General features: G+C 37.9%; 1 long non-coding RNA gene across 1 annotated transcript; it reads right to left on the bottom strand.

Moving 5' to 3' along the window:
• Positions 1 to 69: 69 nt before the first annotated feature.
• On the bottom strand, positions 70 to 1413 carry LOC104102361 (uncharacterized). The gene is made up of 2 exons (XR_011409759.1): positions 966 to 1413; positions 70 to 854 (listed from the first exon to the last, which is right to left on the bottom strand). It is a non-coding gene; the product is annotated as an uncharacterized lncRNA (long non-coding RNA).
• Positions 1414 to 10542: the final 9129 nt, after the last annotated feature.

Here is a 10542-nt window from a genome sequence, read left to right as displayed (position 1 = left end):
TTGCTAATGAGTCATGCTCTGATTCTACAGTAAGATGGATTAGAAAGGCACTGAAAATAAATGAAAAAATTTACCAAATATTTTTTTTTTCCCTTGAGAAAATGTGGGCACTTTTAGTTGGGCCATTTACAGTCTTCTGCAAAAGATGGAACATACCTTAAACCCAGTAACCCCACAACTAGCACTACTTTTTCTAGATCACCCCTTTTCCTATTAAAAAGGGAGTAATAACAAACATAACCGAAACCTTCAATTTTTTTGAACATTAACGCAAGAACCAAAGAAATAGCACTATTTAAGCTCCAAATTCCCATTTCTACTTTTTTCATCAAGTCAAAAATGGAGCTCAAGTAGTGCTATTTATAGAAACTAAAATAACAGGGGAATATGGGATGTTTTTTTGTGGTTGTTGATGGGATTCTTGAAACCTAGGGAGCAGTAATAAATTTTAAGTGATCTTCCTCCTAGTAGTATTAGTAGCAGTGTTGGTCTCATAGATAACATCAAGCAAACAAGTGCTTTTGCATTTGGGGCATCTTGGATCAGCTTCAGCTAGCATGACATACATAAGGCACCTTGGACAGCCCACAAGAACCATAGATGTTGCTGTTTCTGGGCTGTTGGCATAGCGTTGGCCGCTCGACGAATCGTCGGACGACACACATGAGCTTGGTGGAGATGTTGGTGATGCTGTCAATGACCTGTTTGGTGACTCCAGCCTTATTGGATGTTGGTTAATGTACTGCTGCTGCTGCTGCTGCTGCTGCTGCCTTGGTGGAGATAAATTCAACTTCAACTCAAGTTTTGGACCATTTCCATTCCTCCTACTCATGGTCTTGCTTGTTATTTGAATCCTGAAATCAAATAACAAAAATAATTTAGCATGAGAAAATGAACATATGATTAATACTTTTCCTTTGTGTTATCATTTTTGACCAGATTTTGTAGTAGTAGTAGTACTATACCTTAAGAGGTTCTTGTTATTGTAAGAAAGGTGGAGGTGTGAGTGGAACCAGCAGCAGCACAACTAAGATGATGATGAAGAAGAAGAAACTGTGGTTGTTGATGATGATTATATTGGACTTTATATAAGAGGGAGCTATAGAGGGAAGAGATGGGATTGCTTTAAAGGTTAATTAAATTACAGTGAAGTTGAAGGGGGGAGAGAGAGAGAGAGAGAGAGAGAGAGAGAGAGAGAGAGAGTTAATAAATAGGAATTTAATTGAATTGAAGGAGGAACAGTACAATATAGTTGTAAATAGAGGGGCAGAAAATGTATTAATGGTTGGAAAAATCCCAAGAAGGTTTGCAGAAAAAGGAAAATTGGAGTAAATATTGCAATTACAACTAATTAGTGCAGGGAAAAAGAAAAGAGGTTGGAAGAGGTCTTTCATTCATTGCTTAAGAGAGTCGGTGTGTGAAAGGTGTATATAGCCATTATTACTGTGTGTTTGTGTGTGATGAACCTATACATACATTATACATACATACATACATATAATATGTATAAATACAAACATAAGAAAACGGCCTAAGAAAAAGCCATCGTGCCTTTAAAGCCCAAACTAAATTTTCTAACAAATCCAACCACATCCTTATTAATTTCAATAGCTATCCATAATAAATTCTTGAGTTACGTATGATGGGCTTTGTATAGTTAATGAAATGAATGAGAGCACTACGCCACCCTTTTTGAACAAGGACGAAGAAATTAATACTGTTTCGATCTTGAACGCGTTATAAATATTCGGTATCTTACCCTTGGGAAAGACTACGTCTTTTCTTTTCTTTTTGTTGGTATTTTAGTTATGTCAGTATACACTTTACAAGTAAATATTTTCACTTGCTACAAAAAGAGAAAAACAAAGAAAATATTCTCATGATTTCAAAGAAAAATTAAAGGAAAAAAAAGAAGAAGAGATTTGAAAAACCGGGCGTGTTATAATGGTTTTAAATTCATGAAAAACTTTTATGAAAATACTCTTTGTTTCGCCGCAAAAGTTATGGTGACTTATTAGCATTATTTAACATTAAAATATCGCCCCAACTTATTTTTCAAGCTTTGAATACTATTTACTGCAGCTTAATATATTTGTTGAACTTGTAATGTTAGAGTTCCATATTTGATTAATACGTAACAATAAGCTGTCAATTTTAGGGAAAATCAAGAAGAAATGGCCCCTTCCCTACCTTCCTCCTCCCAAAAATAATATTACTCGGATCCGATGTTTACATTAAATCATTAATGTAGTATATGTATTATGTAAATAAATTTTGTTAATTAATCATAATTAAGTGATAATAGTTTTATTTTAATTTTTAACTATTACATTAAATTATCGGTTTGGATTTGAACACCAGGTACATATAAGTATTTTCCGTTCCAACCCAATACTAATACCAACTTCATAGTCTTCTTATTGTTTTCTCTAATCTTTTATTGTCATTTTCCTTACGAGATTTCCTTTTACTTAAAGAAACTAGAGAGAGAGGAGGTGTCTGTACATATATTGATTGTGTCATTCATGCATATAGTCAAGTATGACTAATATTCAGAAGCTCAAGATTCTAAAGGAAATTAATGGTCGTGACAAATGCATTAAGTTTTTTCCACCTAATCTTTTAAAAAAACTTATCACCTTATGTTAAAATCATCTATCAAAATTTAATTGATGATATATATCATCAAATCGGTTTCTAATCCATTTCTGTTTCTAATTCCTCACCTCATAGATGTCCTCATAATTTCATATCAGTTTTTTCTGGAGTTTTATTAATAAATAGGGATTGCGTCGTTTGTATTAAAGGCTAGTGGAGGTTGGGAGATCAATTGTGCTATAACCTTGCCACGGGAAATGTATAGAAGTAATGTTAAAGCTTACGCAATTGATAGTCAAACAACAATATGTTGCATACTTTTCGAACTAATAAAAGACCTTAACAGTGAAGTTGTATAAAAACTCATCAAATAACTTAAGAAATAAATATATTTTTAAATTTTTTTAGAACGTTTAAGTCACAAAATTCCTATTGATACTCCAATACCCTCCAACTTTCTTTACATCATTCTCTCTCTACTCTACTAGCTCGTAGGGTTTTTAGGGAGATCTAATTTTAAAAAGAAGAAAAAAAAAAGGAAAATGGACGGCACTAAGAACGATTAAGAATTTATTTAAGTACAAAATTTATCTCTAACATGCTCTTAGATGTTTTTTTTTTGTTTGTTTTTGTTTTGGAAATGAAGATACGTATCAAGTTGTTTGACTGAATGTCGAGATTAAATTTTATTGAGTTAAGCTCTCATTTAATAAAATAGATTTTTCTTTATGATATGGGAGCAAAGATCTAATTTTACCATAAACTGTAAGAAGGCGAAAATTCCTTATCTGTCAATTTAGGGACAGAATGATTAGAAGAATCTAACTAATCAAAAATCAGCGCGAATAATAAAATTGCTCAACTAATAAAATCAACGGAATAAAAATGCCTTAGTGATTCAGATATAAAGGCTCCCTCATTCACTTTTCCAGTCCATAGAAACAAATCAGGAATGATTAGCTTGATGTGTTTTGGCATTTCCACCTAGCTAGTCGCTCAATAATATAGTGACGGCCCAATTAGTCATTTTGAGTTCTAGGATTTATTTTTTTATTTGAGATTTCTTGTATGTTTATTTGGTGATTTAAGACTTGCAATTATAGGTGGTTTAGGTCAACTTGAAGCCTTAAGTTAAGAGTTGATCAAAGTCAACATTTTGAGTAAAGGAGCTTAGTTGACGATTCCAATAGGTTCGTATAATAATTTTGGACTTAGGTGTATATTTAAATTATGAACCGATTCACTACCATTGTATGAAAGTTAAAAACTTAAGAGTTCATAAGTGTGATTTGAATGTTTGATTTTGAGTTGTGATATTTTCTTATGTGTTTTTAGCCCTTGGACAAGTTCGTATAGGATATTTGGACTTTTGAGAATGGATTGGAAGGGACTCAAGTGGCTTGGGTGAGTTTCAGGTGTTATAGGAGAAGGTTTTCATGGTAAAAGTTAGCAAAATCAGCAATAATTGTACCAATAGCCACTTTAGCTATTTTCCGCAATTTTAATCATTTTTTAGCGCTTAGTATAAATAGCCTCATTTCATACTTAGGATTCATTTTATAATTTTGGGAGCTAGCTATAGAGAGCACGAATTTAGACAATTTTGAGGGAATTTTCATCTGCTTAATTAGGGTGAGTATTTTTAACTCGAATCTATGATTATTACATGAATTTATCTTTGATTTTGCCTTAGAATCGAGGATTTCAAATGGGGAAAAAGGGACTTTGAACCAAAACTTAAGAAAGTAAATTTTGTGGTTTTGAATATCAAAATAGACTCAAATTTGGAAATAAATTACATATTTGAACTCGGGAGAATATGGTTCTCAAAGATTTGATCTTGGTCTTTGGTTTTAACTAGGTGAGCCCAGGTTAATTTTTTGTTGGATTTTAAGATTTTGATAAAGATGTAACGATCCGGCTGGTCGTTTCGAGAGTTATAGCCCCGTTTCTCCCATTTTTGCTTCTTTTTGAGTCCTTCAGCTATATTGTGTTATACCAGGTTAGTTGGTTCGGCACCGGAGTGGTTTCGGAGTGGATTGAGACACTTAGTCTCTAAAGTAGAAGCTTAAGTTGAAAAAAGTAAATCGGACATTGACTTATGTGTAAACGATCTCGAAATTTAATTTTGATGGTCCCATTAGCTCTGTTAGGTGATTTTGGGCTTGGGAGCGCGTTCGGAATGAGATTTGGAAGCACGTGGTAGAATTAGGCTTGAATTGGCGAAAGTTAGAATTTTGGCAATTTTGGTCGGTAGTGAAAATTTTGATATCTGGGTCGGAATGGAATTCCGGGAGTTGGAATAGGTTCGTGGTGTTATTTTTGACTTGTGTGTAAAATTTGAGGTCATTCGGACGTGGTCTGGTAGGATTTGGCATCGTTTGTGGAATTCAGAAGTTTAGAAGTCCTTAAGCTTGAATCCGAGCGTAATTTGGTGTTTTGATATTGTTTTGAGTGATTTGATGATTTGTCTAAGTTCGTATGATGTTGTGGGATATGTTGGTATATTTGGTTGAGGTCCCGAGGACCTCGGGGTAATTCCGGGCGATTAACGGAACAAGTTTGGAAATTGGAGATATTGCTGAAGTTGAACTCAGTTGTCATAATCGCACCTGCAAATGTCTCATCGCAGGTGCGAGCCCGCAGAAGCGAGCAGGTGATCGCAGATGCGAGATTGAAGGAGCTGGTCAGAAGGCACAGGTGCGAGAAGGCTGTCGCATCTGTGAGCCCGCAGGTACGAGACCTGGGGTGCAAATGCGGAAGGGAGGAAAATGACTGGCTTCGTAGATGCGGAGAGTTATGCACAGGTGCGCAGGCACAGGCGCGAGAGATTGGCCGCAGATGCGGAACCTGGGATCTTAAGTGAGTTCCGTACCTGCGATGGAAATTCCGCAGGTGCGGTGTCGCAGAAGCGGAAAAAGGACCGCGGGTGTGGCTTCGCTGGGCTGAATGTATAAATTGAGGACTTCGTGATTTTTGCTCATTTTCACCATTTTTAACTCGGACTTTGGAGCTTTTGAGGGGACTTTTGAAGGGGATTCAAGGTTATTCACTGAGGTAAGTTGCTTGAGATCTATTATCATTAGCTATGGTATTTTTCCGTTGATTTTTCACCTAATTAGTAGGATTTTTGAAGTGAAATAAGGGGTTAGGACTTGAGATTTTGGAGAGAGTAATTTGAGGATTTGAAGGACCAAATGATGTCGGATTTTGATGAATTTTGTATGGTTAGACTCGGGAGTGAATGGGCTTTCGTATTTTGTGACTTTTGTCGGATTTCGAGATGTGGGCCCGGGGTTCGGATTAGAGTCGATTTTGGGTTTGGAGTTTAATTTAGTAGTTTTCTTGTGGAATTGATTCCTTTAGCATATATTAATGGTATTGTACTGCTTGTGGCTAGATTCAGAACGCTCGAAGGCCGATTCGAGAGGCAAGGGCATTGCAGAGTAGTAATTTGCTCGGATTGAGGTAAGTAATAATTTTAAATTTGGTCCTGAGGGTATGAAACCCCAGAATTTGTATCATGTGACTACTTTGGAGGTGACGCACACGCTAGGTGACGGGCGTGTGGGCGTGCACCGAGGGGATTATGACTTGATCCGTCCCGTGAGACTGTAAAGTTAAATAACTTGTTGTTAGCTATGTGCTCTTTATGTGTTGTAGAAATTTGACTAGAAACCATGTTTAGGCTATATGTTGGTATTGTTGGGACCCACAGAGGTCGTGTACATGTTGCACTATCTGCTTAATTGTTGTTTGCACTCAGTCACAGTTTACTTGTTATTTTATCCGAGTCTCTATTGTTCATTATTGATGCATCATATTATTGTTGTTTGGGTTGATTTCATAATTTCTGAGAACCCGAGAGACTGAAGAGATTTATGACTGAGCAAGGTTGAGGGCATGATTGTGAGATATTTTATTATAGTACGTGAGTTGTCCGTGCAGCACGTGAGTTATCCGTGCGGATCCTTATGTTTATACTATGGCACGTGAGTTGTCCGTGCAACATGCGAGTTGTCCGTGCAGATTCAGATATGATATTATAGCACGTGAGTTGTCCGTGCAGCACATGAGTTGTCCGTGCAGATTATAGCGCTTGGGCTGTAGGAGCCCCTCATGAGTCTGAACTCCCTCAGTGAGCGCGGGTACCCATTGAGTGTGAGTGCTGAGGGCTGAGAGCCGAGTGGTTGAGCTGTTCTGATGAGTTGAGTGAGTGTTGCCCTGAGAGGCTGTACTTACTTTTCATTTGTTGTTACACTTAGTTGCTATCTGTCATTGTTGTGCAATATTCTGAAAGATTTTATATTCGGATTTCATGAACTTGAACTGTATAAAACTGATTTGACTTAAACTACAGGATTTGAAAGTATATCTATTATTTGCTGGAATTACTAAAAGTGAACTATAACTGCGTAGCTCGTCACTATCTTCAGTTCCTTATTTATTTCTATTACTTGCTGAGTTGGTTGTACTCATACTATACCCTGCACTATATGTGTAGATCCAGGTGTGCCTGAGCACGTAGATTGTCGAGTCCAGGCCTGTTTGAGTTTCAGAGACTGCAAGGTAGCTACCAGCGTCTGCAGGACCTTGTTACTCCTTCCACATTTCTTTTTATTTTGTATTGTTATTTAGACATTGGTTGTAATAGTTTTAAATATTTAGACGCTCATGACTTAGTGACACCCCGATGTTAGGCTATTTTTATGCACTTATATTTTATTTGGGTTTTACCCCGTATTTATGAGAAACTCCAGTTATTTTAAATGTCTTAATTCACTTCTGTTAAATTTTGAAAGTATTTTGGAAAGGTCGGCTTGCCTAGTACCACGATAGGCGCCATCACGACGTGTTAGGTTTTGGGTCGTGATAAGTTGGTATTAGAGCCCTAGGTTACATAGGTCTCATGAGTCATGAGCAGGTTTAGTAGAGTCTTGCAGATCGGTACGGAGACGTTTGTACTTATCTTCGAGAGGCTGCCGAACCCTTAGGAAAATTTCACTTTCTTGCATTTTATCGTGCAGAATTGATTCAGCTTGAAACACAACTCTTTGAATTCCTTCAACGCATTTCGTATGCGTATATGAGCGCTTAGTATTAGTTGTGCATCGCCGGCTTGTGATTTTATAAACGAGGTTCGAGTCTGTGTTTTGTTGATGGGCCAGTCTGGAGGACATGAGGCAGGGGTTAGACCGCAGCTTAGGCTCGGTAGTTTCGGTTGTGAGAACTTGTACATATGGACCCTTATATCCGGTAATATCCCCACGAGTAGGATTTGTGGCTCGATGAGCGAGTGAATGGCTATATGGTAAGTATGATGTGATTGCGGGATGTGTTCAGATGGGTTGAATGTGACGAATAAAGTTTGCTTATGACTCAAGAGTTTGCTATTGGGTACTTTATTTTTGTCTTGATTTGACGTATAGTCTTGAGTTGTGAGTGTATTGGAGGATCTTTCACGTTGTTAAATTATGGGGCAACTTAAATTCTCATGTCTTATCAATGAGTTTGGACTCAAGAAGAGTAAGTGATTGTGTAGTAATTGTGGTTGCGAATGGGCATTTCTAATGTTGATGGCTCGAGAAAGATGATCTTCGAAGAGGCTTAGAGTCGGTAACATTTTATTGGTTCAGGTGCGACATAGATGCATTTTGATTTGATGCAATAGTTGGGCAGCAAAGTATGAGGGAAGACATGACGGGAAGAGTTTTGCGGTAGTTAAAGTACTAGCAGGTCAAGTAGGAGAAGTAGAAGTTGAGAAGTTGCTTAAAGGAGATGATTTAACCGAAATAAGAGTACCAAATTAGCATATGGATTATGTGGTAGGGTAGTCGCGTGTCTTGAGAAAATGTAAAACGGTTTGGAATCCTGATAAAAGGTGATTTGGCCTATAGACTTTATTTGGAGTGATGGTTACTATACGGAGAAAGACTGAATATGGTAGAAATGGGTTTGTTTGAAATGAAGAGGGATGTGAAGATCTGATTATCATTTCAGGCGCAATATGACTTGAGTTCGTAAGGTATTATTGAACTTTCAGTTAATGTCAATAGGGAAAGTGCAGACTTATACAAATGGTGGACGAGCATGAGCTCAGGAGAATTTACTGATTACGTAGTTGTTGCACCCAGTGCAGTGTCATTGGAAGATGTCAGTAAGGAATTCCACGTGTGGGTTATCTCCTGTGAGAAGTTAGCGGTGGCATGATGTTGATGAAGCTTCTGCGAGGAATATTACTTGCTACCCAGTAAGAGGTCGAGTGTATGACTGTGGCTGGTGATTCAGAATGTTCATGAAAATCTTAACAAAAGACTTTGAAAAGTCTGCCGGGTTAACGGTGCGAGATCTTGGTAATTGAGAAAGGGAAATCCTTGCGGGTTCTGATTTTATATAATGGCAGCTTAAGGCTACGTGGGGGAGCCTGCTATGGACAATTTAATTTTATGGTTATGTGTTAAATTTTAGTTTTGGTCTGAGGCATACTTGTGGTTTAATTATGACTTACAGAGGTGGAGATTGAGGATGATTCGGGTAAGTAAATTCCTGAATGTAGGTTATATTGCATTTTATGAGTATATGAAAATCATGGGATGATCAAGTTGTTATTGTTGGATGTAGTACGCATGAAGTATGAATTTGATTGGTGACGTTAAGGTAGGGTTACTTTTTTAAGCGTGGTCAAGCTAAGGGAGCACGTGTCTTTCGGCCCATTCGGGTGGTGCAATTTAGACTTGAGCAGAGTGGAGGACTCTCTAGAAGGTTCTAATGGGTTCAAGTTTTATATATAGTAATTGAGAATTTCTCCGGACTTGTGCACGCATAAAATCTGAGATTTGCCTTTGATGGTGCCTGGGCTTACAGAAATTCTGTATGACCATGGATTCTATACTTTAGTATAAGGAAGGTAAGAAGAACAATTTTAAATTCACATAAGGTATTTTCAGAGTGAGTGTTACAGTTGGGGTATTTATGAAGGTGCTGAAGAAGAATACAACTGCTTAAGGGTCGTATGGCGTTGTGGTTCTATGCTAAGGTTTGTGGGGTGAGTTGTGGCTAAAGATCGTGGCGATTTAGCAAGGAGAAGTATCAATCTGAAGACAAATTCGGAAGGGACTCAGAGAAATAGGGCAGCACGGTAATAGATATGATCGGTTCTTTTGGGTGCTTATGATGTGGGGGTTTTCTGCAGGTACTTTGTGGCAATACTCTTGGATTTGGCGACCTGCGTGGCTGGGTTGAGTTAGAGAGATTTGGTTCTAATAGCTTGGTTGTGTCCAAATGGGTCTCGGAGGGTTCTCAATGGTTTTTTGTTACCACGACTCGAGGAGTATTTTTCCTGCCGACGTGAGGAATATGTTGCGTATTAGGATTTTCTCTGGGAGGAGACCAAATGGAAGGTTTCTGATTGATCGGGAATGTGTTCTGCTTGTGACTCAGAGAGATTATGAGATTCTTGTACTCTTCACAGGATGGAATGGTGGACGCCGTGTATTGTGTGGGATTGAGATTTGCAGGTGCAAGGTCACAGTTCAGTTTTGAAGGGAAGGACATAAATTCGTAGGCAGCATAGACGGTTTCAGATGACTAGGTAAATGATATTATTAATCGGTATGACCTGATGAGAGTATACATTTCAGAAGGGGGCAGTGTGTTTTGATTCATCGATACTTCATTGGTATTGCGACACTCTTCTGGTTGATCAGCTGCTGATATTCAAATTTTACTATATGGCACGAGAGAATTATATAAGCATTTCTCGTGGGAATGAAAGATGTATTAGACATTCGGTAGTGGAGTTGGGATCAGATATGGTGATTCGTGTGTTCTATGGATTTGGAGACTGGGAGTCGTCAGGAGCAGATTGTTTCATGGTTGTGGACTGTGAAGTCATGGACGAAGCTAGCCAGATGATAGTATGTGTTATGATTCAGTCATTGTTGG

This window comes from Nicotiana tomentosiformis, chromosome 7, assembly GCF_000390325.3.
Source record: "Nicotiana tomentosiformis chromosome 7, ASM39032v3, whole genome shotgun sequence".
NCBI lineage: Eukaryota > Viridiplantae > Streptophyta > Magnoliopsida > Solanales > Solanaceae > Nicotiana > Nicotiana tomentosiformis.
Note: the sequence above shows the minus strand (reverse complement) of the source record. Positions and strands in the feature narration are given on the sequence as shown.